The sequence below is a fragment of the Neofelis nebulosa genome, chromosome 13, assembly GCF_028018385.1.
Source record: "Neofelis nebulosa isolate mNeoNeb1 chromosome 13, mNeoNeb1.pri, whole genome shotgun sequence".
Classification (NCBI taxonomy): Eukaryota; Metazoa; Chordata; class Mammalia; order Carnivora; family Felidae; genus Neofelis; species Neofelis nebulosa.
In genome coordinates, this window is record NC_080794.1 from 43,676,869 (window position 1) to 43,704,072 (window position 27,204).

The 27,204-nt window shown below is 58.4% G+C and overlaps 1 protein-coding gene across 5 annotated transcripts in view; it reads left to right on the forward strand.

Annotated features, from left to right (window-relative positions):
- Positions 1-27,204, forward strand: part of ZMIZ1 (zinc finger MIZ-type containing 1) — a 233,843-nt gene that overhangs the window by 62,594 nt on the left and 144,045 nt on the right. For 3 of the 5 annotated variants that reach the window (XM_058696816.1, XM_058696812.1, XM_058696815.1), the window contains exon 3: positions 23,106-23,185. The exons of 1 other annotated variant lie outside the window; for it this stretch is intronic. The gene's annotated coding sequence lies outside the window, so the exon portion shown is untranslated. The remainder of the gene's footprint in view (positions 1-23,105; positions 23,186-27,204) is intronic. One more of the 5 variants, XM_058696813.1, reaches the window with a different exon arrangement.

The following is a 27,204-nucleotide window of genomic DNA, read 5'->3' on the forward strand; positions in this document are numbered from 1 at the left end:
CAGGCCAACAGTGTCCCTGGATCATGCCCTTCTCTCCTAGCCCTGCAGTCTGTAGGAATCAGTCCACCTCAAAGGAATCATTTGTCCTCAGAAGCAGTCTAACGGTGGCCGGAGAGGTCAGGACCAAGGTCAGCATGGCCCACTGGAAATCTCGGAGGCCAGGGACCCAGTCCTGGGTCCCTCTGTACAATGGGAGATGGTTGTCTTTTCCTCGTAGGGCTGCTGAAAGGACTCTGAGGGCCATGTGCAAAGCGCCCCTCAGAAAATCACTCCGCGCAGCTGGTGGTGAGCCCAGTTACCCGCCCAGGGCCTCTCTTGGCCACCCGCCGTCGCCACGGTGTCTATGTGAGGTGACTGCCGCCAGAGATCTCCAGCTCATCTGCCCTTTTATCGCCCGGCACACAATCGGGGGAAGCCTGGAAGGCTAGGGGGTGCAGGCAGATGGAAAACAAAGAGAGAAAACAAAGGCACTGTTCCGAGGAGGCTAAAAGGCAGGGTGCGTCCTCCCTCTCAGCCTGGCCCACCAGCGCCAGGTCTTGACCGTTCCCCAGGCTGCTGGCGACCCGCCCCACCCCTACAGAAACCAGCCTTGGACCTCACATGGGGTCACCACTCACTGGGTGACCCTGGGGAAGCCACAGTTCTCACCATGTCTGTAAAATGAGGGAGTTGGACAGCATGCTGTGTGACCTTCAGCGAACTCCACTCCTCACCCCCAGGCTGAGGGTCTCTTTGGGTGGGCCCAGCCCATCTCTAGGACACCTCCCTAGCCCCTCGAAGTCAAATGGGGTGCCCACTTTTGCCCATAGAGAGGACGGCAGCAGAGTAAGGAAGTTGGGGGGGGGGGCCTGTTTACCGCCAAGCTCTTGGTGCTGGTATGTAAGGATTTGTGCAGAATGAATGAAATGGTCTAATCGGAGGGGGCTTAACTCAAATGTCTTCCCTTGGCTGCCGCTGCTGTCGGAGGCTCTGAGTCAGAGAAAACTCTCCTGGGCCCTCCAGAGCAGTACCAGTGAGCAGTGGTTGAGGGCTGGTAACTGTACCAAGGCCAGGCTATCTGGGTTCACATCCTATCTGTGTGACCCTGGGCTGCTCTCTTAACCTTGCTGTGGCTGTGTCCTCATGTGTGAAAATAGGTATAGTATGAACTTTGCAGGTTGTGGGGAGATTAAATGGGTTAATTCACATGAAGTACTTTGAATGGTACCCGATAAAGGTCCATTAATGTTAGGTATCGTTATCATTGTCAGTTGCATCACTGTTATTGATCAGAGGCAGACTCACCAGGGGAAGTCGTCAAGCTCTAGTCTCCAGGCCCCACCCAGCACCGCCCTGGGGACGGTGGGGGTTTTGCAGGCAGCCGTGGAGTGTACCAGGTGGGGCAGGGCGGCGAATTTGCTGTCAGGAACATGTCTGTGTGAGCATCTCCCGTAAATGGTTTAGAGGGGCCTGGACTCCTTAGGTTCTAGGAATTTGTTGTTGTTTCTTTTCTCGTTTTCAATATGTATTTGTAGGGGCGCCTGGGTGGCTCAGTCGGTTAAGTGTCTGACATCGGCTCAGGTCATGATCTCGAGGTTTGTGGGTTCGAGCCCCGTATCAGGCTGTGTGCTGACAGCTCGGAGCCTGGAACCTGCTTCAGATTCTGTCTGTCTCTCTCTCTGCCCCTCCCCTGCTTGTGCTCTGTCTCTCAACAATAAATAAATGTTAATTTTTTAAATAAATAAATATGTATTTGTAATTCTATACACATTTCTGAAGAGAACCCTAAAATAGTATAAGCTCCAGGCCCTGCAAGCCTGGACGCCCTTCCCCCCCCCCCCCCCCCCCCCCCCGCCGCTTATTCCCATTTCCTTTATTGTATTTCTGAGGCCCAGCCCTGTGCTGCTCACCTTGTGACCCCAGCAGGAAGATGGCCCAGGCCTCTGGGCTGAAGGGGGCTAACTTCTCAGCCTGTAGGCTCTCCCCTGAGTACCCCAGACTGCGATCCACACCCCACACCCCACACACAGGGCTCGAGGGAGCCCTAAGGAGAGCAAGCGGGGAGAATGCGACCCTTGACGTAGGTCTCCTGCAGGAGACCCCGGATGTGCAGGGCACAGAGCCCTGTGCCTGAGTGCCCCTGTGCTGCATGCAGGCTGGAGCCCTGTCCTCTCTCCTCCCCCCTCTTCCCTCTTCTGCCCCATGTGGGCCCCAGTGGGCAGGCACAAGGGGCGGTTGGGGTCGTGGGAAGCAGGTTGCTGAGTTGGAACAGTTGCCCCTGAGGCTGTCACCAGGGTGGCTGGCTGTATGCCAAGTCCCAGGTTCAGTGCCAGGTGGGGGCCCAGCCTGGTCCCTGCCCCCTGAGAGCTCTCGAGGTAGCTGGAACCACAAGATTCACACCTGGAAGGGCAAAGAGTGGGCAGGGGGAGGTGGTATGAGACCCTGTCACATCAAGAACCGTAGAGAGAGCCCAGGGGTCGTGAAGGCTGGACACTTATGGAGGGCCTCCTGGAGGACGGGCCCTCACTTGGGGAGGCCCCTGGAGACGTGGGTACTGTGGACCCTGGCCCCTCCACCAGCAGCAGGGCCTCTCGGCCTGGGCTCTGACAGGGACATTTATAACTCACAGCTGTGCGGTCCTGGGCCCAACTGACTGTGGTAAACCGATCAGGCTTCAGGAAGTCAGTCCCGAGGCCACTCCCCACCCCGACCCCACACTCTCCTTCACCTCCTGACACCCACATCCTGTTCTCAGCGAGAGGGGCAGGCACCGGGGCACAGGGCTGGGGGCCCAGTCAGGGTCTCCAACCTTCAGGCAGAGTGGGAAAGGACGGAGGGGGCTCAGTGAGGTCCAAGAACTAGAAGCCAGGGCCTCTGGGGTCACCCAGCTCTACCCCTCGAGGCACACCTGGGGACATTCAGGCCCAGAAAGGCCACCCTGGAGCCACAGGAGCTCAGGGGGACATTCTGTGCTTTCAAATCTAACTGGAGAGGCGGTTATGCCTCTAGCCCCTGCTGACCCACTCTGGCCTGAGGGAGCCTGATGGAAGGGGCAGATGTGAACCAGAGGCCTCAGAGAATGTTGGGAGAGGACCTCTTGGACCCTGGTCCTCGGCGTGGCCTGCAGCCCTCCATGGGGACACCCCATCCCGGGACCAAATTCTTCACAAGACCTTAGTGCTCACCTGGCTAGATTCTCACAGCAGAGTTCATGTTTGGCGAAAGAAATGGTCTTGCCCAGCACTGGGAAGAAAGGACAGTATTAAGTTCCTAGCCCATCATGACTTTGACCCCCTTGTACCTCCCTTGGCATTATATGCTAGCAGATTCCGGGGCCCTGTTAGCCAACCGTCCCTCCCCATGACTCTTTCTCCTTCTGTACAAAGAGAGGGTTGATAAACAACAGTGAGTTTGCCAAAGCTTGGCCCATAGAACTCTGGTAACCTGTGACAAGATCCCGGAATGAGATAGTCCCGGAAAGACCTCCGTTTTTCTTTCATTGGTTTATATTCATTAAGGTATATTGACAATATACAACTAGCATATCAAACCACTTATTTCGTGGACAAGGCCAGATTTATTGAAGCTAAAAAAAAGAAAGGGACTTGAAGGTAAATACTAAGTCAAAAAATATATATATATACTAATTAAATCATTGCACAGCTAGGACTCAGCTGGGACCAAGAATCACGAAGGTCAGGGACTGGGCTGGTTTTCTGAAGAGGTACGTGCACAGAAAATGGCTCCAAGTGCCGGTCACAGATCTGGTGAGCAGTTCATAATGAGGAAGGAATTCAGGCAGGGGTCAGAGAGTGGCTTTAGAAGTGGCTGCCGGCCGGCCGTGTGAGATAATTCCCCGGAGCCAGGCACAGCAGAGAGGAGACACTGTGGGGGCCTGTGGCTGGCTAAAAATACCCCAACAGCTTCTCCCTGTCACCCTGCCTGGGGGCCGCACAGGAAGGCCATGGCTTTCTGCTTTTCTCACCAGGAAGAAAAAGACAACAACACGAAAGCCGCCAAGCCCCAGAAGAAACAAAACCTAGATATGTTTTTTAGTTGTAAAGGCTCCCGCTAGGTGGAGTTGGCCGGCTCACCCGAGCACCGCAGGGTGGGGGAGACAGGGCCCCCGATACATCAGGCATCCCGGGATGTGTGTAAGTGGCCTGAGAGGCCACTGAGATTAGCCTGGTTGTGGGGCACCGACGTGGGAGGGAGTGGACTACTGTCCGTGTCCCTGGCTATTCACACGTGTCCTGTCTCTCTGTACCCAGGACAAGTAGCAAGAGCCTGAGGGTGTCAGACCAATGCTGTGAGGGGTGTGGGGAAGAGAGCCGCTGTCCTTCACTTAGCTGCCAGACCTAGAAAGGTAACGACAGACCCCTGCCGCCTTCCCCTGAAACCTGGCCAGGGGCGTGGTAGTGATGTTGGGGTGGGGGGGTGGTCCCCGAGCTGAGGGTTGTCAGCCTTTCCTCCCAGCCCCTGACCCGGGCTTCTCTGTAACTCCTTGTGTGTGTCTGGCACAAAATGCTTCTGGGCTTCAGTGTGTCCATCTCTGAAATGGGTCACCATTTATTCCAATTCTTGAGGACTCTGTGAATGAATCAGTTGGTCCGGATTGTTATTTGGCATTAATCTGTCTTAGCAACCTGGTTCACTTTGAACTCCATGGGCATGGCCAGGAGTCCTAGACCTGGTGGATTGAGCAGTAAGGCCACAGGTCAGCAGGGCCAGACGGGGCTCGAGAAGAGAGGGTTTTCTAAGGCAGAACCAGCCAGACATGTGAGTCATTGGAAATGTGGCTGTGGACTCCTTTGTGGCAGTATTTGAAACTTCAGAGTGATTTCCCTGGCAGCCTTGGGCAGGAATGGTTATCGGTATTTTTAGACTGCAAAGACCAAGGCACAGGGAAGAGAATGATCCTTCCGGGGGTCACACAGCAAGGTCTGGTTACCAGCAAAGTGGCTCAGCTTTACCCTGTCTGCCATGATCAGTTTCTGCACCTTGACTTCTGCTACCCTGCTCTGGCCTGGTCCATTCACCCTGTAGAAGTCTGGCTGTTGAGCCCAAGCAACCAGCAGTTCTATTGTGTGACCTGGTGGGACCCACCCCTCCATCCGTCCATGCTCTCACCACCCATCCTAACCATTCACTCATCCATCCGTCCGTCTACTCCTCAGCTCGTCCACCTATCCTTCTGGCCATCCATTTAGTCATTAACTCGCACATCAAACACTCACGACTCTTATACCAAGCCAGGCCTGAACTAAGGGCTGGGTTTGGAAGGTGTATCAGCTCCAGCCCTGCCCTGAGACGGTGCAGTCGGCAGTGGGGGCAGACACGTGATCCCAGAGCCGGGCCCAGTTCCATAAGTTCAGCGCTCAGGGCTTGTGTAGTATCCTTGATTGCATGGGGAAGGGAAGAGGAGAGGCCATGGGCTGGTTCTGCAGGCAGGCATTCAGGCAAGGCTTCCTGGAGGAAGTGACATTGCTCATTTATTCACGCCCCAAATGTTCCTTGAGAAAGTCTCCGTGCAGGGACCTGCTTGATGTTCTGGAGACACAGCAGGGAATAAAATGAACAAAACTTCCTTTCCTCATGATGCTTACATTCTCATGAAGAGGCAGGGACAGTAAATACCTAAAACGTGATTTATGATACGTCAAGTGATGCTGAGTTCTAAGAAGGAAAGTTAGCAGAGTAGAGGAACAGTCTGCCAGGTGGGGTAAAGTGGACATCCTTGGACAAAGGATGGTCATGGACAGAGACATAAATGGAAGGAGGGAGGGAAATGGGTGCTTGGCATGTTCAAGGCAGTAGGAGGGAAGCCATGTGGCTGCAGTGAATGAGGGGCTGGGAAATCAGAGAGATCCTGGGGGACCCACTCATGCAGGCAGACAAGAGTGGAGCAGGGACGTGGCTGGGACCCACATAGAGAGGGTGACAGCTTGGTCTAGGAGTGGCAGGGGAAGGGATGGGGGGCCATGGGAGTCCGAATGTACTCCAGAGACCTTGCAGACAGGCTTGCCTGTGGACTAGAGGTGCTGGATGAGAGAAGACAGGGACAGTCAAGGAAGGCTCTTGGGTTCAGGACAGGAGCCACTGGTAGAACAGAGAGGTCATTTTCTCAGCCAGGAATGATGGTGGGGGAGGGCTGAAGGAAGCCGAGGAGTGAACTTGGAGATGCCTTTGAGACACCCAAGTGGAAAGCTTGAGTAGGCAGTTGGATATATGAGTCTGGGAGGCAGAGAGGTCCTGACTGGAGCTAGAAATGTGGGAGCCGATGTGCACAAAAGAGGTTGCGAGCCATGAGGCTCATGAGGTCACCTCGGGACTGAGTGGAAAGAGAGCAGATCGGAGGCCTGAGTCTGAGTCATGGGCATCCAGCCCTTGGAGGGAGGGAAGAGACGATGGAGGCAGTAAGGGGGCAGAGAAGGTGCAGCCAGGTATGTGGGAGAACCGAGAGAGCAGGCTCTTGATGGAAGAGGGGAGTTTTGCTGGCAACGCAGGGGAAGGACACCCCAGGCCCAGGGAACAGCTCAGATGCCTCACTCAATGAGCCCTATTTGGAGAGGGGTGGAAGGGAGGGAGGAGAAACCAGGGGCCCGTGAGCGCCCAGGCTGAGGGTGAGCCCACGTCCCTCCGGGGATCCTCCCTGTCACCTGGGCCGGCACTCTCTGGTCTCAGCTGAGTCCCTTGCCCTGATGTCTGCACACTCTGCACTTTTCTTTTAAGAAGCTTCTACCTGTCCTGACCTCCCACCTCCTCTGTGAGGCTCTTGGGCTCAGGAGACCTCCCCCTTGCCTGGAGCACTTGTCTGAAAACACAGGGCTCAAGGCGGCTGCTCTGAGCTGCCTGCAGGGGAAGGGCACCCAGCAGCTTCCTATTGAATCTCTAAGCACTGCTGGATCCTTTATCTTAAAAGAAACCGTAGAAACTTCCTGGACTATGAGTGTGTGTGTCAGAGCTGCTCGCTCACGCTCACCAGTTAGGGCAGAGGAGCTCTCTGCCTTTGGTGGGCGATTGTGCATGAGTTTGGGTGGCGGGGGGAGGCATCCACCTTTGTGAGTCTGTGGCACCTTATGCTCAGCTCTCAGCTCACAGCAGAGGGAATGCCCACGTGCTGTCAGGGAAGGCTGCAGAGAGGAGCCGCTGCCTGGAGGCAGGACAGTTGCTCAGTGGGGCCCTAGAAGTGTGATGGGAGGGAGAGTGAGCATGTGGCCAGCCGGGGGCCGGGGGTGGTTCCAGGGGCACGGTCCAGCCCACCTGCCTGGGCATACGGCCTCGTATGACTGGGAGGTGGCCGAGGCCCAGGAGACTTCTCCCTGCTCAGAATAGGATGAGGCCAGGCAGGGACTTGGGGGCGCCCTCCCGAGTTCCTTGGGGAGATGCCCCTCTGACTCTGCACCAGGGACAGGGGGACCTATGGGAAGCCGCTCTGATGATACACGGCTCTGTGGCAGGAGGCTGCAGGTAATCGAATTAGTGTGCTGAGCGGATGGGACGAGTAATCCTGCGCCTTTAGACTCATTTTTCTTTAAGCCTGTCCCCACCCAGTCTCTCCCTAAATCCTTCCACTGCCTGGGTGATGTCCGGGTGGGAGTGGACTTATCTCCATTGAACAGATGGGTAAACCAGGACCAGAGAGGAAGACGCTTTCATGATGCCACGGCTAATAAGTTGCAGGGCAGAGCTCTGAACCGAGTCCATCTGAATCCCAAGCCCAGACTCTTAACCTCTGCCCTCCATCATCTCCCGGGCTCTCCTAGAATACCCAGACTTGCAAGGCACCTTCCTGTAAGCCTCCTCTCCAAATTCCTCATTTTTTTTCAGATGAGGAAACGGAAGCCCAGAGAAGGTAAGTTACTTGTCCGAGACCACACAGCAAGCCAAGGGCAGAACCCATAGCAGAATCTTCTCTGACCCCCTGCGTCCACTCAGCCCCGGCCCCCACTAGCAGGTGTAGGGATGCGGCCCTGGACTGGGCCCACTTCCCCTTGGAGCGCCCACAGCCTTCTGTCCTCCCGCAGCCTCTGGCACTCGCTCTAGTTGAAGGCACCAAGTTCCTCATCAGAAGGCTCTATTGTGCCTATTGTTTAAATATAGATTACTAATGAAATGCCTTTTCATTGCCTTCCCAGTGAATAGTTTCCGTGTAAAGTTAATTTGCAGTGTTATGTAAATTCTGTTTAACTTCAATCAAGTTTCTAATTATGTTTTTACCGCAGTAATTCCCATTTGATTTGTCATCTCCTGTTAGGTATTTAATGTTCGGTGGGCGGGGGCGCTTTCTCTGTCTCTCCGTTTTCCAGGGCCCTCTCCCTCCCTGACCCCGGGCTCCCTTTCCGGCTTTCTGCTTCTCCTCCCTGCCATCTTCTCTTCGTCCCTGCCCCCTCGCACCTGGGCTGTTACCCCCCATCCTCTCCTTCCCCTCCCTCCTCCCTTCCCTTCTACCCCTCGCTCTTTCTGGCTCTTTCTGGCTGTGTCTTCCCTCTCCCCTCCTCCTCTCTGCCTCCCCCCTGCCTGCCCCCTTTCCCACTGTCGGTTCTCCTGGCCCCCGACCCTGTTTCTCCAACCATTCCTCTTTTGCTCTTCCTCTATTTCTGTGTCTCTCCTTGCTCTCTCCACCCTCCCCCACCCCTGCCAGCTCTCTCTGGCCTCGTTTTTGCCCACGCTCTCCCCTTCACACCCGGTCTTCCCGCTCGTCCCTGCACCCTCAGGACCCCACAGAAGCTGCCTGGGACAGACAGGGGTGACATCCCTGGGTGTGCATCCCTGGGGAACCCAGGCCTGGCCCTCAGAAACCTTGTCAAGGGCTTTGTAGAGGACGGGCCAGCCCAGCGCTGGGGGCCCGGCCCCGGGAACCCTGGGTTGTGATAAGAACACGGACGCTGCAGGCGGGCTCTCTGGGCCCATGCCTTACTAACCATGTGACCTTCAGGTTGCTGAGCCCTCATCTGTCACATGGGGTGACAGCATTACCTACCTAGTGGGGTCACTGTGAGAATTCGGTGAAGGACTTAGGAAGAAGGAAGGCAGGACTTAGCCAGGTGGCCTGGCCATAAGTGGCTTCTATTTGAGAATTGCCAGCCACACCCCTTGTCTCTTTGTAGCCTCTGTGGTGGGTTTCTGTGCAGATGGAGTGCTGGGGGTCAGGTCTGAGGCCGGGGCCGGGGGCTGGTGGCATCCTGGAGCCTGTCTCAGCTCTGCCTGTCAAGAGATGTGACCCCCTTCTCCCTGGGCAGGCCAGTCTCGGGGCTGTGGGGACAGGGCTGCCATTCCCGGGAAGCATCTGAGGCACAGAACCCCCGGAGCCAGAAGAGCCCTCAAGACCCTGGCCTACAGGCTTTTCCCGAACAGACCAGAGGCAGAGCTGTTCCTGCTAACTTGGAGTAGACACCCCCTTCTCGCACCCATTCTCTTCCCTGGATGTCCCCAGGGCTGCGCCATGCGGTCCTGCTTCAGAACCCCTGATGGGAAAGTACAAGGCCTTGATAGGTCTGTCGCTGACTCCCGGGGAGACTCCTCCCTGAGCCTCGGCTCCCCTCCTGCCCCACATCCAAATGCTGGGCTTTGGGATTCTCCCTGGCGGAGCGGCCACAGTTTCCCAGCAGGCAGCTGCCCTCTGGGTGGGGAGGGCGGAAGGAAAACACCACACGGAGGCCAGCAGGCTGGACGCAGGCTCCTCCCTCTCCTCCCCCAACTCCGCTCTCTTCCCATCCAGCATGTTCCTGGCGTGTCCAGGAAGCAGAAAGCAAGTGTTTGGAGAAGGCATTCTTCTGGGTGAAGAAAGGCAGGCCCAGTCACTTGTCCTTCAGAGACATGGGAACCTGAGCTGACCCAGTCCCTGCCCTGCTGGGCCACATGACCACCTGACCCACTGCGAGTGGTTGTGTGTGTGTGTGTGTGTGTGTGTGTGTCCATCGCTGGTTCAGGAAACCTTAGCCAGTCACGTGGCCGCTTCCCCTGTTTGTCTAAGTAAGCAGTTCAGGCGGGCTATAGCCAGGGGGCTGAGATATGGAGCCAGGGGAGGGGGCCACACTGGCGTGGCTGGTGGACACAAGGATCACTGGGGACAGAGGGCAGCCTCTGGGTTTGGTGTGGGGGGGAATGGCCTGCTTCTGATCTCCTGCCCTCCTTGGGCCTCTCCTACCTCCATCTGTCAAGAAAAAACATTAGGCTTGCTGACTACAGGAAACCCTCCCAGCCCTGAAACGTCCTCTGACCAGAAAGAACTCAAAAGGGCCGAGCCCCAGGCTACGCAGAGGAGCTTGTGCGTCTATACCCACCATCTGTCATGTCCCCTGGAGCGAGTTGCTGAGTGCTGGCCCCTCAGCAGGCCTGACTCAGGCCTTCCCACATGCACCCAGCAGGCCACCGATGAGTTCAACAGACAGGTATTAAGCACCTACTATGTGCCAGGACCTGAGCTGGGCCAGGCCAGGAGTAAGCTTGTCAGAACACAGATCTTCTGGAACTTCTGTGGAACCCCCACACCTGTGAGATATTTTCCTCCCGTTGGATGGGCAGGATCGCCTTTTATTGCAAAGACCTGACATACCTGTCATGAAGCAGCCGTGTCCCATGCCACTGCCATTCCAAGAAGGTGGGGCCCCAGCACCAGGCAGGGCACAGCAGGCAAGGTTCAGAGACAGTACCTAGGGCCTCACAGACTGAGCAGCTGGAGTGACAGTCCCCTGCCTCCAGAGAAGGGGGAGCCAGAACAGATGTAGGCAGAGTACAGAGGCCCTGAACCCCGGGTACCTTGCAGCCTTCTCGGAGGCCACCTGGCCAGAGAGCCCCAGGAGAAACAGCAGCCCCAGGATCCCCCTGAGCATGGCCTCCCTCGGCCTTCCTCCAGATTTGCCCAGCCAGAACGGCATGCCTTAGCTTTAGAGGACACAGTCCCCTGGGACCTAGAGGAGGAGGGGGGCTGTGGTGGCCTGTGGGAGCCATGCATCTGAGAGCCCACCTGGGTTCATGTATCCGTTTGCCTCCTTCCTCCCTGCTTCTTCTCGTTCTCCTTCTTTTGACAAACACTTTCTGGCGGCCAAGTCTGTGCCAGGCCTGTGTTCCGTAAAAGACGCATCCCTGGCCCCGTGGATGGTCACTACCGTGCAGGCATCAAGCAACGTCCCAGGGCAGACCAAGGGTCCAGGCTAAGCTGATGACCAGGAAAGAGGCAGCCACTGGATCCCCCTCAGGTGCAGCTGACCCCACAGGTTACCTGGGTTCTGGGCAAGCTTAGGCATACTTTCCCCAGATGGGCTGACGGAGCCCCCCCAGGTGCCCAGGATGAGGGGCACAGAGAGCATTGTCAGACCTTGCTTCTGTTGTGATCGGATTTGGGGGTGTTCAACCCAGAAGGGGCTCACGGGCCCATGAGCTCCAGGCCCCTCTGTTATAGCTGGTGCACTCCTATTCAAAAAAGGGAGAGAAGTGGGGTGGCCAGTGGCTGAGCTGGTGACACAAGCCAACCCTCCTGCCACCCACAATTGAATGTGGATCCTGGGCAAGGGTGGCTATAAGGTTACTAGGGCAAGAGTTCCAGAATGCCACCTAGGGCTGTGTGTCCCCGGCCGCAGCTTGCATGCCTCCAAAGTCAGGAAACCTAAAATTGCCCATGGCTGTCTTAGTAACTCTCCCTGGGAACGTGTGGCCTTACTACCCCCAGGCTGGAGTCTGGCTTCTGTCTTCTACCCTGCTCACCTTAGGCCCGTGGGCCTTAGACTTCCGGCGTCCTTGACAGAGTACTTTCTGAGCTTCACTCCCTCCAGGCAGAGCATCGAGCTGGGCCCCCTCAGGGTCTGTTTGATTGGAACGTGGCTACACTGGGCAGCCAGGGCATGGCCAAAGTTAGCCCCTGCCCCAGGGATCAGACCCATCCCAGCATGGCCCCCAGGGAGGTTCTTAGGCTGCCCGTGGTGCACGCAAGAGACCTGGCTCCCAGCTCTGCTCCTGTCCCCGGGGCGATCTCAGGCAAGACCCAGCCCCAGTCAGGCCCAGACCACCTCCCATCCATGCTGAGCCATGAGAGGCTGTGGGTCTGCGGCTGGCCAGAAGAGTCTTCTGGACATTCTGGCCTGTTTGCTTTCTGAGGTACCTGTTTGCCCAGCAGCCTCGAGAGAGACCTGGGATGCGGGGGCTCCCAAAGCCTGTGCCCTAGGACCCCAGGAGGAGCAGGGTTGGGGGCTGAAGGCCTTTGTTCAAACCTCTTCCCCCTCACTGGGCCAGGCCACCAGCCTGCATATTCCCACCACGACCCCCACCTGTAGACAGGTGAGTTTTCAGCTCCTGAGAAACAGGGACTGGGTCGGGTTCTCCCAGAGGCCATGGGTGACCCCACAGCCCCTGGGCCAAGCTTCCATCCCACCCAGACTGCTGACACTTATAAGGACTCAGGCGTGCAGAGTGGGGAGTGGGATGAAGGGGTCTTACTCCGGGGGCTGTGCTGTGGTTTGACCACATGCTGTTCCCCTACATGTGTGGGGGCTGCTCTGCCTAGCGAGGGGGTCACACCTTCTGCAGCTGGTGCTATCCTGTCCCTCATCTTTGCCCTCTAGGAAGCTCTGCGTTGAGGCCTCAAATCCATCCTTCTTCAGCTTTCTCCCTTGTCCTCGTCCCTTCCTCATGGCTCCTCAGAAGTGACACTGTCCCTCTGCCCAGAGTGGGAGAAGACAGTCACTCCAGTCCCCCGGGGGGGGGGGTTGCTGAACCCCACAGCCCCTGCTCAGCTGTGCCTGGAGCTGTGTGCTGCTGCGAAGAAAACCCGCTGCCTTTTGTTAAGTCCTTTTGCTAGGAAACAAGTAGCCGGAGGTCTAGAGGTCAGAGGCCAGAGGCCACCAAACAGGCCAGGCAGCCTGCCCACTCTCGCCCCAGAAAACTCAAGCCTTCTGAGGAGGCCTCCACAGGGCCCCGCCTCTCTCCGGGCCTGGGTGGGGCCAGTGGGACAGGAAGCCAGGGAAGGCCTGGAGGATGGGACTCAGGGTGGTCTGGGCCTGAGCCAGGGATGAAGCAGAGCCCAACCCTGGCCTGGCCCCAGGGCCACGGCCACACAGGTCACCCACCCAACAGGAAACCCTGCCCGGCACCCCCTTTGTCCCACCCCATGTTTCCCTCGGGTGGCGCTTCTACTGTTTCCCGTGGGGGCTGCGCCAGGAATCATACCCTCTTGAGAAAGGAAGCCGGACTTCGGGCGCTCTGGCTGTCCTGCCTCTGACCTGCCCTGACCCCCTCCTAGAGCCTCCCGCTGATGGACGCTTTGGGCCCACGCCCATGCCTCACCCCACACATGCCGATGACTTATCTTCTCCCAGACAGTCAGTCACCTTTAGGGGACTGGGAAGAGAAACCTCATAGTAGGGCCAGGCCCGGGAGCCCAGAGACCAGGGTTTGGGGTCTAGGATCCACCACCAGCTTGCCCGTGCCCTTGGCCAAGTCACTTGACCACTCGGGCCTCGTCCGTGGAAAGAAAAGGGAGAGGAAGGAGTTCTGCCCAGCTAAGAGCATCTCATGAGCTAAAGGATTTGGGGGTAGGTGAATTTCTACCCTATAAAGACAGCCAGGTTTGGAATCACGTGCCCCAGAGCCTCCTTCATGCATCCCAAACAGCTGTCTCCAGTCCAGCCAGGGCACTTTGTCTATGATGAACCCCAAGCAGGGAGAGAGACATGGGCGGCAGCTGATGTCCCCATGGTGGGTGAGGGTGATGATGCTGGTGTGGCCCCTCTCTGGGTCGTTCCACGTCTGGGACCTCAACACAGGGGCAAGGCTGGGCCTCTGCACCCCGGAAGGAACCTGCCTTTCTCTCTCCTCCCAGGAGCTGCATGAGGGCGCATGCTGGGGTCTCTGCAGTACTCTGCTGTGCTCAGGCCGGCGGGCCTGGTTTGGTTAGCAGGCTAGGGGCCAGGAGCCAGGGAGGGGGTGGTGCCCAGTCTCCTGTCCTCCCCCTCCCTCCTGGTAGGTGCTGAGACCTTTGGTTCTCTTTCACTTGTGATGTGGAGCCTAAGGCACAAGGAGGAATGAGATCGTGATAGTACCAGCTCTGAATGCTTCCGCGGTCCTCTGTGGAGGTGCTGCGGGAGTACCCTGTGTACGAGAATGCATTTCACCCTCTCTGTGAAGACACGGCTCCTCTCATCCCCATTTCCAGGGGAGAAAACTGAGGCACAGAGAAGCGAATCAGCCTGCCGAGGTGGTTATGCTGGCCTTTGAGCCAGGCAGCTGGCCCCAGAGTCTGTGTCCTTGGCCACTGAGCCGCCCTGCTTCTCTGACCCGTGGCCCCTTCCCCGAGCCAGGCGCCTACTCCCAGCTCAGTATCAGCAGGGGGTACAACCTGGGGTAACAGCCTCTCCCAAAGGGGTGTAAAGGGAGGGGCGGGATGCCACGTGAGCAGACCCGAGTTGCCATCACATCGGATGGGCTAGCGGAGTCGGGGCCACACCCAGAGCTTGTGGACCAGCTGAGAGCCTGTAAGTAACCAGGAGGACTATAGGTCCATGCAGCCCAGCCCCTCCCTGCAGGGTGCTGACAGTGGCCTTGGGCACATTGCCTCTCTGAACCTCAGCGTCTCCACCTGCCAAACGGGCAGTGTCTGAGCACCGTGTCTGACCTCTGCAGCCTCTCGGTGGGTGTTCGTCTCTTCCCCGGTGCATCAGGCCACTGGCACGAGGGACGTGCCTGGCAGTAGGGTTGACGTGGGCAGGGTGCAGAGGTGGGAGACCCAGACATATTTAGGGAAAGGTTACAGCTCGGAGTCAGGCTGCGGCCTTGAACATAGAGCTGAAGAGTTAGAACTGAGCCTCGTAGATGGTGGGGAGCCATGGGAGGCTCTTGGACAGAGGCGAAGCGCATTGTCGGGGAGAGGAACTGGCAGCAGGGGAGCCTGCTGTGTTCACCCAGGCGTAGGGCTCTGGTTCAAAAGGAGTCATGTGGCTAAGAAGCTTGGCCCAAGTGGGTGGCTCAGCAGGGCCAGTTTTCCTCCTTTCGACTGGGTCCGTGGTCCACAAGGCACTACCGTCTCGGGCTGGAAGTGTGCAGGGCACCGCAGGGAGGGGCAAGGCTCAGCGCTAATGTCTCCTCCTCTGCGTGTCCCGCAATCCGTGTCCCCCCTCCTTGGACTGGTCTGGGCTTCCCACCCAGGCCTGGGTGGGGCCCCACTGCTCCTTCCTCACTCTGTGGCTTTCTGGTGGGGACTCAAGACCGCAGTGGGCCGTGGGGTGTGAGCCAGGGTGGGGACACTGGCGGTGGGTGGAGTCACGGGATGGGTGGCCATGAGTCAGGAATTGTTGGGCCTCTGTGTCATCTGGCTGCGTGCTGTTCTGGCCTCCCTGTGCCTGTCTGCCTCCTCGCTCCCAGTCACAGCTGCGCCTGTGGGCAGCTCTGTGGGGCTGACCGTGCTCTGTTTCCAAGAGCCCAGAGCCAAGGCAGACAAGTCAGGCCACCTGGACTCCAGGTCCCAGACGCCCCCGACACTCGGGGTGATCTTTAGCACGTCCCCTCCCCTGAGCCACACTTTCCCAGATTGAAGGATGAGGGTGGGGGTTGGGGGGCGGCTGGCCAGGGGTTCTCAGACCCAACGGGCTAACCAGCGCGCAGCATCCGTTGGGGCCAGACCTGGTCCGGACGTGGCAGGTACCGTGTTCTCTGACCTAAAGTTGTTTTCACATGGCGCCTCCCATCACCGTTCATTCATTCATCCCGCAGACATTCCAGAGGTTCTGGGGGCCACGGGAAGAAGACACCCGTCAGGGGGCTGGCTTCAGCCTCTCTTTCTAGTCTGTTCAGGGGTCCAGTCCCAGAGGTCAGGTTCTGGCAGCCCCAGGGATTGATGGGCACGTGAGAGGTGGCTCCCCCCAAATCCCTTGAAGTTGCTGGGCCGAAGGAGCCCCTCTTTCTGAAGGAATGCAGGGAGACCCCGGACTCCAGGGCAAAGGAGGTCATCCTAGGCTAATCCTGATGCCTCCGCCGGGAAGCAGCTACAGAGGTCCTCGTGCCTCCTGGCGGGGACCCTGGGACACGCTCTGGGTGTGCTGTGACAGGGAGAGGCTCTGGGGCTGTTCCTCTCGCTTTACAGATGGAAGATGGAGACATCATGGGATGGGAAGGCACTGGCCCAGGTCAAGGAGGGTAAAAAGGCAAAGGGCCGACTGGAACCTACCTCCCTGTAAGCAGGGCCGGGTGGAGACAGGCAGGCTTCTCCAAGGCAGCTGCATCGGTGAGCATCTTGGGATAGGCCGCAGAGTGCAGCATGATGATGAACGCCCCCTACAACCCCCTCCCTCCCCAGCCTTCCCGGCAGCAACCCTGCAGCCCACCGCTGGACTGCCCTTGACGGGGGGAGGGGGGGGACTGGCATTCCTACAAACAACAAGAGCTCCTGTGGCCTGGCTCCTCCAAGGAGGTGAGCCACGCACTCACCCCAATTAAACCTTCTCCCGCCCAACGTTGAGTAAACAGAGGCAGGGGTAGGTACAGGGACTTGGCTAAGGACGTGTGGCCTGCAAACAGCGAAACCAGGATTTCATCTAGGCCTGGGTGACATTGGTGCCCGAGCTCAGACCCACTACCTCCTGCTCGCAAGACCAGTGCTTTCCTTTGTCTGGCATTTGTAAATCTGAGCCTCGGCCACCTCCTCAAACTGGCCTGGCCCCCATGTGGCCAGAATCCCAGAGGGATGCCTGTGTGAGGAGTGAGACCGCTGGGGGCTAGCCTGGGCCCAGGAGGGGGGTCACTGGGAACACTCGGTGCTAGGTGGGGTGCCTGTGCCACTGGAAGCCCCCGTGCCCCTCAGCTTCTCGATCATTCCACCTACCTCCTCAGTGGGGGGAGCACAGGGCTTGGAGTCCAGGCTGCCCGTGGAGCTGCCCAGCCCTGTATGGATCACGGATGAAATGTCAGCTCAGTTAGTCCTCCAGCAGGTGTTTGCCCAGATAAGGAGACAGAGACCTGGGGGACAGGTGACCTTACCTTCTTGTCAACACCAGAACTGACCTGGGTTCTCGTCTTGGTCTTGGGCCCATCCCTGTTCCTCTTTGGACTTATGTGCCCTCCTGGGTAAGGTGGCAAGCTTAAACTGAGGACTTCCAAGGACTCTTCTGAGAGCCTCCGTCAGGCCCTGTTAATGCTGCAGAGGAATCGGGATTGGGGACGTGCCAGGGGTAGAGAGCAGGGGTATCGCTCTAGAGCTCCATCCAGTGTCCTCAGACGGACAGTGCAGGACCAGGTGGCAGAGGCAGGACACTGAGTCCCTAAGAGGGGCCCGTTGGCAGAAAATTCAATTTAGATCATCAGCAGTGGGATGGGTGGGTGCCAAGGGCCTTGGTTTGGCCAAGCCCAAGTGGGTGCTCCTCCGGGCAAGAACCTAGCCCCTGGCAAGGGAGAGGCTATGCCCACCCCTAAGGGGCTGATGAGAGGGTGGGCATAGAAAGAGCCTCAGCTGCAGAGCTTACCCCAGGAGCGTGCACAGCTTTGGCATGCTTTTTCCATTTATATGGAAAGGGACTGGGAGTAGGTGGTCTTCGGGAAGCCCATCTCTGGGGAACAGACCCACTGGCCCTGCTCCTGAGTCAGCCTTAGGAGGGGCCTGTGCCTTTTGTCTTTGCCTGGGCCTTTGCCCTCCTGCGTGAGAGACTCTGCCCAAAAGGATGATGCCCCAGACCCCCTGTTTTGCTGCCAGGCCAAGGTGGGCACACCTACCAGCACTTCTGTCCTAGAATTATCCAACTTCTGGTGTTTTCGCCCACCTCGTGTTAGATAGTGTGCAGACACCCTTGGGAAGCATACAGGCTGGCACTTGTTGGCCTTTGACCTTGCCTTCCCTCCCCGCACTCCAACCCTGCTCCTTCTCTTCCTCCTCTGTGAGTAGTTGTTGAAAGAAGGAGATGGATGGATGGATGGATGGATGGATGGATGGATGGATGGATGGAATGAAGGAACAACCCCCAGAAGTCATTTCTCCATTTTCACAAAGGGGAAACCAATTTCAGATGTTATGAGGGTGGAGAGGGCAGTTCTGGGAGCCCCTACCCTTCTCCAACTCCCACTCTTTGGGTCCCCCACGGTGCCAGGGCGCGGCCCCAGGTTTTGCGCTGGGCATCTCCTGTCACCGGGGCTGTCCCCACCTGGAGACATCCATCAGGGCCCCGCAGCAGACCGGCCAGGCCTACGCTTCATTCCTGAGTCCCGGAGGTCAGCCCATGACACTGGTCTGCACCACCAACCCCCCCCCCCCCCCCCCACTTGCCAAGATTCCACACTGGAGAGAGGGAGGCGTAAAGCCCAGGGGCATGGGCTGGGCTTCCCTGGGCCTGGGTGTGGGCAGGTTGTCAGAACAGCTCCAAATACTCTCAGACGAAGTGAAGACAGACAGGATTATTGAACCAAGGTTAGTTCATGATTCTGGGACAGCCCTGCCCAGGAGTTCTGCACCCCCGCCTCCCCCCCTCCCCACACCAGACAACCACTTACTAGGTCTGCTTTCTTATCTGTTCCTTGAGGCCAGCTGCGGCTGCTTCTCTTTGGCGAAAAGGCTCAGGATTTCAGTCCCACCCTGGGCACTGGGCCACCTGAGCCTCTGGGCTCAACCCTGCTGTACCTAGAGTGAGTGGACAAGGGTTTCACAGCCAAAGAGATGATCAGGCACCCGGTTTTAATTGTGCAAGGAGGAGGAAGGAAACAGCATCAAAGCGTCTGGAGGTTCAGGAATGGGAAAGATCATTTGGGGGACTCTCAGGGAGGGCAGCATGGTGGAGGTGGTCGTTGGGCACCGAAGGAAGGGGTTTCGATGGGCAGAGCTGTTGAAAGTATGACTGGGGTGAGACAGTACCTGTTCTAACGCTCTGGTCTCTGCTGGGCGCTTCTTGGGCTTTATGGCTCCCTGGTGACAGGACTGTACTGAGGATGGATGGAATGGGGGCAGTGAGGGCTTATGGGGCCGCTAAGGAAGCCCTGAGAGATGGAAGAATTTTCTGCGTGTTTATGGCAAGCTGAGTTTCTCACTCCAAAGGCACAACAGGCATGAGTGTGTGTGTCCTCCCGCGTGTGTTTGGGGGTGGTGATTGGCAGCAGGGGTGAGGCATCTCAGAGGTCGCATGGATGTAACCCCCTGCCCCCCCACACACCTACTGGGGTAGTCCAGCCCCTCCCCCAGGGGCCTGCGGGTAGGTCAGTGCCCTGCCCTGCAAGATCAGCCTGGGGCCTCTCCTACTGGGTGTTTAGTCAGAAGCACAATTCAAAGCTGCCTTCTTTCCTCCTGGCCAGCAGCCTTCAACTTCTACCTGGGCCCAGGACCCTCTCCGTCTGGCTCTCCCCCATGGTCTGGATTCCTCTCCCCCAACTGCCCCATTCCCCCCCCCCCCCGCCCCCCGCGTGATGAGGTCAGGGAACATGTATTCCAGGAATGTGGGAGGTGGGGCGCCAGCCTGGTTTGGATAACCATCGCGGTAAATATTTGCCTTGCTCCCAGAGCCGGTACCGGCCGCCAGGGTAGGACGAGGGGCCTGTTCCCAGGGTCATGTAAGGGGATGTTTTCCCGGGTGGATCTCTGGAGGTGGGGGAACCCGTGTCTCCCCAGTGAGCCTGGGAACTGGGTCTGAGGCCACCCGCCCTGCACAGGGCCAAAGACAGGGCCCCTGGCCCGCAGGACCAGCAACTGTTTGTCCCATCTGTGAAATGGGGATAAAAACAGCCCAGGTGAGGAAGGTCAGTGCCACAGGAGCCGGTTTAGGTCGGTTCAGCCAGTGGAGCAGGAGGTTAGACCCAGTTTGGGTGCGTCCCATGTGACCACGTTTTGGTCCCAACTTGGCCACTTATGACCTTGAGTAATTTCCCCCTCCTTCAAACTTTTAACAGCCACCATCCCCTGACCTGTTCCTTCCTACATGGCACCTGTATTGACATGCCCATTTCGCGTTAAGCTGTCACAGCCACCAGGGCCCAAGGAGCACATGTGTTCACGTGATTAGCAGCACGTGACCGGAACCCTGAACTCCAGCTCAGGGATGCCATCGCTACGGCCACCTGCCTACAGACCACACTGGGCAGTCTGACCCCCTCCCCCAGTGGCCTGTGGGTAAGTGAATGCTCTGGCCGATACTGGGCTCTACAAGGTCAGCTCGAAGCCTCACTGATGGATGAACAGCTAGAGGGGTCACCAGTCTCTGTTTAGAAAGGAGATGAGGGCTCAGAGAGGCCAAGTGACCTGCTCAAGGTCACCCGGCATTAAAGGGCAAACCAGGGATTCCAATCCAGCTCTGCCCACCCTTGTTCTCGATCTCACCACTGAGGACAAGACGAGGGCTCCAGCCCAGAATGTGGGTTCCGAACCTTCGGCAGTTGTAGGGAACAACCAGTCACTTAGCCACAGGCCTGGAGCCACAGGCACAGAGTCTCCAGGGTGCCCCATATCCTGGATGGCCTGTGGCACAGGCACCTTGGCCCTCCAGCAATCCCGGATTGGCCCTGCGTCTACTCTGGGCCAGCCTCAGCCCCAAGCAGCTAGTCCTGTACCTCCCCTCAGGCCCGGGTCCTCCCAGGGCATCCCTGCAGGAAGAAAGGTCGGGAAGGTGGGTGTGTGTGGAAGGTATCTGGGTCCTGGGACACTCCCCACCCCAGAGTGACCTTTGCCGTGTCCCAGGCCCAGCCTTGCCACTCTCCAGCTGTGATACCTCTGGCCACGCTGTCCTCCCTCAGAGCTCGGTTTCCTGCTCTGCAAAATGGGCTCCCACCCTGCCCTGTCCTGCCCTGCCCCTGGGAGCTCCAGACACACAATGAGAATGAAAGCATGGTTTGAGCTGCAGTCTGCAAGCCCCTTTCTGCCCTTCTGGCCTTCATAGTCAGAGGCTGCCTTGGCCAGGCTGTCTCCCCACTCCCCGCCCCTCCGAGGCTCACAGGGAAGTTGATAGCCCCCAGCCTATCTCTGTGCGCTCGCTGTGTGACCTTGGATATATCTCTTCCCCTCTCTGGTCTGTTTGCCCCTCTGCACGGGCCCAACAAAGAGCTTGGGTGGCTGAGGGCCACGGGGCCCGCGCGGAGGCACCGTGAGCTGGAGTACCCCGAAGCGGCAGGATGGGCGGGTGTCGTTCCTTGGGGCCTGGACGTTGCTTACTGTGTGAGCGAGGACTTTCCGGCTCTGGCTTCTATCTCAGCTGCCAAAATAATTATTTTCTCTTTGTCAGCGGGTCTGCGGGCCAGCTCGCCTCTGGGAAAGGCCTGAGTTGTGGGTGGTGGGGAGGCAGGAGGCTGATTCCGGTTCTGCCCCAGCCACTGACTTGCTGCGTGTCCCTGGGATGGGGGTGGGCGCTGCCTCTCTTTAGGCCTCAGTTTCCTCCTCTGAAAAATGGGAGAGTCAGAGCCTCTGAATACACGTGCTGTTTTTGTTCCCACGGCAAGAAGTTTGGGGGCTGCCAGAGCCAAAGGGTCAGGACGCAGAGACGTTGTCTTTCCCTGCTGGGGCGGGGATGTCAGCCCTGGCTTTGGGGGCTTGGGGCTTTGGGGCCTAATGATCCATAGAGCCCAGCACCAGCCCCTGCAAGGTCATTTATGGCTCAGCTGACATACCTACCCCTCCGGCCCTCATGTGTGCTACTCCCTGTGTTCCCATCCCACAGATGAGAAAACTGAGGCACGGAAGGGTTTAATTAACAAATTTGCGCTAAGCCCCACACTTGGTAAGAGGGCGAAACACAGACTTGAACCAGCCATAACACCCACTTCTGTCCCACTGCCCAGTGGGGTGGGCCAGGTCTGAGGCCTCCAGCGGCCCCCTGGCATGTGTGAGAGCCCACAACTAATGTGGCCTGCACACTCCCTCTCCCTCTGTTAGCCATGGGGCTCATCCCGAGAGGCATTCAGCCCGCAGCCTGGTTTCCCATTTCTTAGAGGAGGATGTGCAGGCCTACGGAGCGTGGCAGCTGCCTGGAGCCCCCCGGGGAGGCACCTTCAAAGCTGGGACCCAAACTTGGGGTTCTGTGGCTGGCACCCTGTGGCCGGGACTCCAGAGAAGTCCACCTGCCAGGCCCTTGGGTCTGGTCCTCCAGGATCTGTAGGGAGGTGGAACAGAGTAAAAAGCACGGGTGGCCCCTGAGGAGGTGGGTGGGTCGGAACCTCCCCCCCAACTGTGAGGATAATCAACAGTGGGGGACAGGGGACCAGGGTGTCCATGCCTTCTCCCTCCCTCTGACATCTCCACATACCCAGTGCACCCCTGCCTCTCTGCCTGCTGTTCCCTCTGCTATGAGCACCACTCTCTCTGGTCTGGACCCCCAGAACAGCCTACATGCCGGTCTCCCTGCCTCCCAGGGTCCCTCCCAAGCCCTTCTCCCCCAGCAGCCATGGGAATCTTTCCAAACTGGAACTAGGGTTATGTCCCTCGGCTGTTCAGACCCTCCCGTGGCTCTCAGTGATTGGCCATGCCCCTTGACCCCCACTCACCCCACCTCTCCTTCCCTCATCACACCTACCACCCGCCCGCTCTCAAGTCCTTCACTGAAGCAGGCTTTCTTCCCTGTCTTTGAGTCTTCGCATATGCTGGTCCCTCTGCCTGGAATGCTGTTCCATGCATCTTGGCCTGCCTCTCTTCTGGCTCATCCTTTGACTTTACTTCCCCAGGGAGGCTCCCCTGAACCTTGACTCCACGTTGTGTAGCCCCTGTACTCATTCTTTCTGGCAGATGCCCCTTCTAATTATGTAGCGTTTAACTGTTGGAACCCCCACAGGGACAGGAACCCCCGTCCCATTCACAGCTCAGGATGTTTGTTCAGTGTTTCTTGAGCAAATGAATGAACAACACTGAGTGCTTCTGTCCCCGTATGTCCTTAGATGCTCCTAGAAGGCCTGAGAGAGCTTGTGATCCCATTTGACAGGTGAGGAAACCAAAACCCAGGGAGGCCAGGGGCATATCCACATAGCTGGTAACGGGCAGATGGGGGTGTCAGGGGATTGTTGGTGTCAGGGCACTCCATGATTATGCCCCTCTTCCGCTCAGCCCCTCTGACTCTCCATCTGTCAAATGGGGATGACTTGGTTTTGCCCAGTAGGTGGGGGTGAGGGGGGTGGGGGAGGGAAGTGGCAGCCCGATCGGTTCCAGGGCTGCCACGAGGGGCCCCTCTGACCACCCCTTCCCCTTGCAGCAGGATGGAACTGCAGTGAGGTGCGGGGGCTGAGCACTGCTGACCAGACGTGGGACGCTGGTGGTTCGCGGGTCACTGAGGTAGGTGTGCGGCTGGTGGGGAAGGCTTGGCTCAGGTGCTTGGAGAAGGGGCAGGCACGTCCTGAGTAGTGACTAGGTGTTAGCCCTGGCATACCCAGCCTTTGACTGGGCCTTGGCCCTGGTGGGCGGGACTGGGTGCTGCTCCGCCCCCTGCTTAGACCTCGTCGGCCCCAGAGGCCTCTGGGACCTGGCCTTTCTCCAGAGTGCCTGCCGGGGAAGGGCTGGGGGAGAGCACCCAGGGAGAGGGGCAGGTTTGGGGTCCCCAGCCTTGGCGCAGCACCTCTGTCTGTACCACTCAGCCCGGGACGCGTGGGCCCCGTATGCCAAGCAACATGGCTGCCACGCAGGAAGAGGCCTGGGTGAGCAGAAAGGCCTATTTGCTGAAATGGGCGGTGTGTCTGGCCACCTCCTTGTCTCCCGCAAACACGCTGAGGTGCACGCACGAATCTCTGGGCTCTGGAGTCAAGAGTGACTGCGTTCAAATCCTGGCTCTGCCACCTGTGCACCGTGGCCTTGTGTGGTTTCTCTGTGCCTTGATTTACCTGTCTGTAAAAATGGGATGGGTCCCCAGCACCTGCCCGCACAGGTGCGTGGACACACCTGGCACCAGAGGCGCTCAGGAGGACACGTCAGAGTCACTGTCAAGGATCCTGGGACCCTTCCTTCTTTCCATACACCGCAGCTCCCGCATCCCCTCCTCCCTGAGTGCCCAGCAATGCCAGGATGGACACGGACTGGTCATCCAACATAATGAGGGGGTAGGGGCTCCCAGGGAGCTCCCAAGAGCAGCAGGAACCAGAAGGTTCTGAGGCTGAGCCTCCCGGCCCTGCCTCTGGCCTGGACACCAGCGTGTGTCATCACAGAGAGGCATTTTAGGGTTGATCGCACTTGGCCCCGTGCCAGAGGGTGACCTGTGTAATCCCTCTTTACTCTGTGGTTCCCAACCCAGAGATGAGAGGCCTTCACAAAAGTGCTGACTTGGGCCAGGGCCCTTTGTCCCAAGGCTCTGGGGCCCAGCGGGGGGAGGCAGAGTCTTTGCTCTGGCATGAGGCCTTGCCTGATCATGTCCCTGCTGCCCTCAACTCCCCTCCTGAGGCCCCCGTGCTCGTAGGTGCCCAGACACAGGGCCAGGCAAGCCCTGGGATGCTGCACGCTTCAGTCAGGCTCTGGAACCAAGGGGCAGGGCTGCAGGAGGTCCCGGCTCCCTGCCATCGGCTCGTGACCTTGGGCAAGACTTTCACTTTCGTGAGAGTGGGGGCCAGGGTTCTCATCAGAAAACAGGGATAATTATACCAGCCCTGCTGGGAAGGCCGTTACGGCGACGCTCGGAAGCCTGAAATATTTTTAAATGTTAGAGCTTAGTGAGAGTCTACTGTGTACCAGGCACCATGCTCCTTAAATACATATTTCTCCCCGCAGTAATCCCGTGAGGAGGTGTGTTTAGTGCCTCGTCCTTTCTCCAGAGGCTCAAAGTGGTTAAGAAACCCATAGAGCTGTAAGTAGCAGCATGGGGATTTGAACTGTGGAATGAAGCGGCCCGTGATGCCTTAGAGACCAGGGGCGGAGCCACAGGCCGGCCTGAGGTGGGTGCTCAGGAAACCGCCTCCTTCTCCGCCTTGTGCTTTGGCCTGGCCCTCCAAGCCCCGCTGCCCTCAGGAACCAGAGGGTGGCCCCTGAAGGCTGGCGACCGCCCCTCCCCAGAGGGCCTGCCGGCAACTCGATAAGGCTAGGGGGACCCACTGCTAATTGTGAGGTAACCTCTGAATTCTCCTTCACGGTGGGTTCTCTTTTCGGATGTGTTTCAAGGTAATTCATTCCCTTTCCAGAAATTGCTAGTGGCGGAGCATTAGGCAGCTGGTAATTAATCATAGGAGCGGCTTGGAGTTTATTTAAAAAAAAAAAAAAAAAAAAAAGGCAGACTAGAAAGCCTTGATGGAAAAAGAAAAGAAAAGAAAACCACTCCAAGGCAAGGGTGGTAATCAATACCTCAGTGTCCTAGAAACGGCTGGGGGTGGGGTGGCGGACACGCCTCTCCTCCTTTTCTTCCTGGGGCTGACAGATGGTCAGTGCCTGCAGTAGCCTGTGGGAGGCTCTGCCCTTCACCGTCAGCTCCCTGGGGCTCGTTGAGCAAGTCACTGCCTCTCCCCGGACTCAGCTTTGCCACCTGTAAAATGGGCGAAGGGCAGGTGCCAGACTAGAAACGGATACTGTGATGATGTTTGTTCACTGCCACATCCTGGTGCCTGGTCCTATTATAATTTGGAGCGACAGCTGGAGTGAGGGGCCAGCTCTTTCACTCTGCAAGCTAATGTTAAAGGACAGCCTTGCCCAGCGGACTGGCCCAGCAGAGCTCGGGCCCCTCCATGGCAGCCACACCGTCTCCCTGGCATCCTCAAGTTCAGCTTTCCAAGAGTCTGAGCCATCTGGAGATTTTTTTCAGTTGCCTTCTGAGTGGGTAGTGAGCTCCTCGTTGCCAAAAGTATGCAAGCTGGGGCCGCACAGGGCAGTCAGGCAGCAGACTGGGTGGGAGGGCGTGCAGAGCATCCCTGAGTTTGAGAGAGAACATGAGGTGCTCCAGGGTGGACGTGGGAGGCTGGACGAGCAGACAGGGGAGCCCCTGCCCAGAGGTCCCCTGGCGAAGGCTGGAAGAGGCCGCTAAGAAGGGTTGTCCATGGAGGACACCTGTGCTTTGCACTTTGGTGCCTGTTCCCTCCAGAAGGAAGGAGGTGCGTGCGTGTCTGTCTGTCGCTGGTTCTCTGTGTGCCCGTGCTTCTCTCCTGCCCGGCTCCCCCCGTCTCCTCACAAAGGCACCCCCACTCTGCCCCCTTAGCTCACCCACTTTCTCCCTGTGCCACGTCCAGTGCTCCCCCTTGAGCCCCCTCTGGAATTTCTCTCTGAGCCCCAGGACCTTCTCACTTCCGCTCTCCTTACCCTCAGAGACACTCCTAGCCAGGCGTCCCCGCAGACATCTGCTCTGCGTCTGCTCTGTGTCATCGCCTCTGTCATTGCCAGGACTCAGCAGAACTGAGACCTCCCGGGCTCCCAACCTGCCGCCCTGAGCCTTGTTCTTGCAGCTCTGGCGGCACACGGCTCCCCCCACGCCCACCCTGCTCTTTGGAGGTATCCAAGGCAGTGCCCCGCACTCCCGGCTTCGGAGGCTGTGCGCTCCGTGTGGCCTTGAGCTGGAGCAGACGCCATCCTGTCTCCAGGGACCCCCCGTGCCGACCACTCGGGATGGAGACCGAACTCCCGGCTGCCCTGTGCTGTCCTGGGCACCCGGGCCTCTGGCTGCAGGCTAAAGCAGGGAAGCGAGAGGGGGCGTGTGTCCACTCACAGGGGCGGTTGGAGCCTGGCATTGCCCTCCAGCGCTAATAAAACTCCTGCTGTAATTAGAAGTGAGGTGTCCGAGAGCTGGCTGCCTGGCGGGAGCCAGTGTGTGCTCATGAATAAATAAGTTGTCCTCTCCCGAGGGGAGAAGGAACCAGAGGGTGGCCTCCCAGAGAACCACGGGCCTGAGGGTCTCAGCGGTCTGTGAGGTAGGCTGCTGTGTTCTGGTGGCTGGACACCTCCATTCACCTGGACGCCTTCTGGAAGCTCCCTCGGCCCCCATCCCTGGCCGTCAGACTCCCTGGGAGCGCCAGCCGCCGTGCACCGGCAGACTCAGCCTGGCACTCGAAGCCACCACCGCCGGCCCCAGCCTCCTTGCAGGGCCGCGTCACACGCTAGCTGTCCACCAGTGCCCTGGGCTGCCGCTTCCCTGTGCTGCCCCCTCCTCACCTCTACGACACGTTCCCGCCATAGCACCTTTGCTCCTGCCCTTCCTTCTGCCTTGAAAGCCCTCCACCCGCGTTGCTGTGTGGCTGGAAACTTTTGGAGCCTTCCTCAAGCCGTGCTTCCTCTACAGGGTCAGACGTGGCCTCCACACCCCCTGGGCCCCACGCCCTCCGCTTCCCAGAGGCCCTGCTCCTTTCCTCCCTGAACTCTCTCCACTCCGAACCCTCTTTATGCTCCTGTGCTTC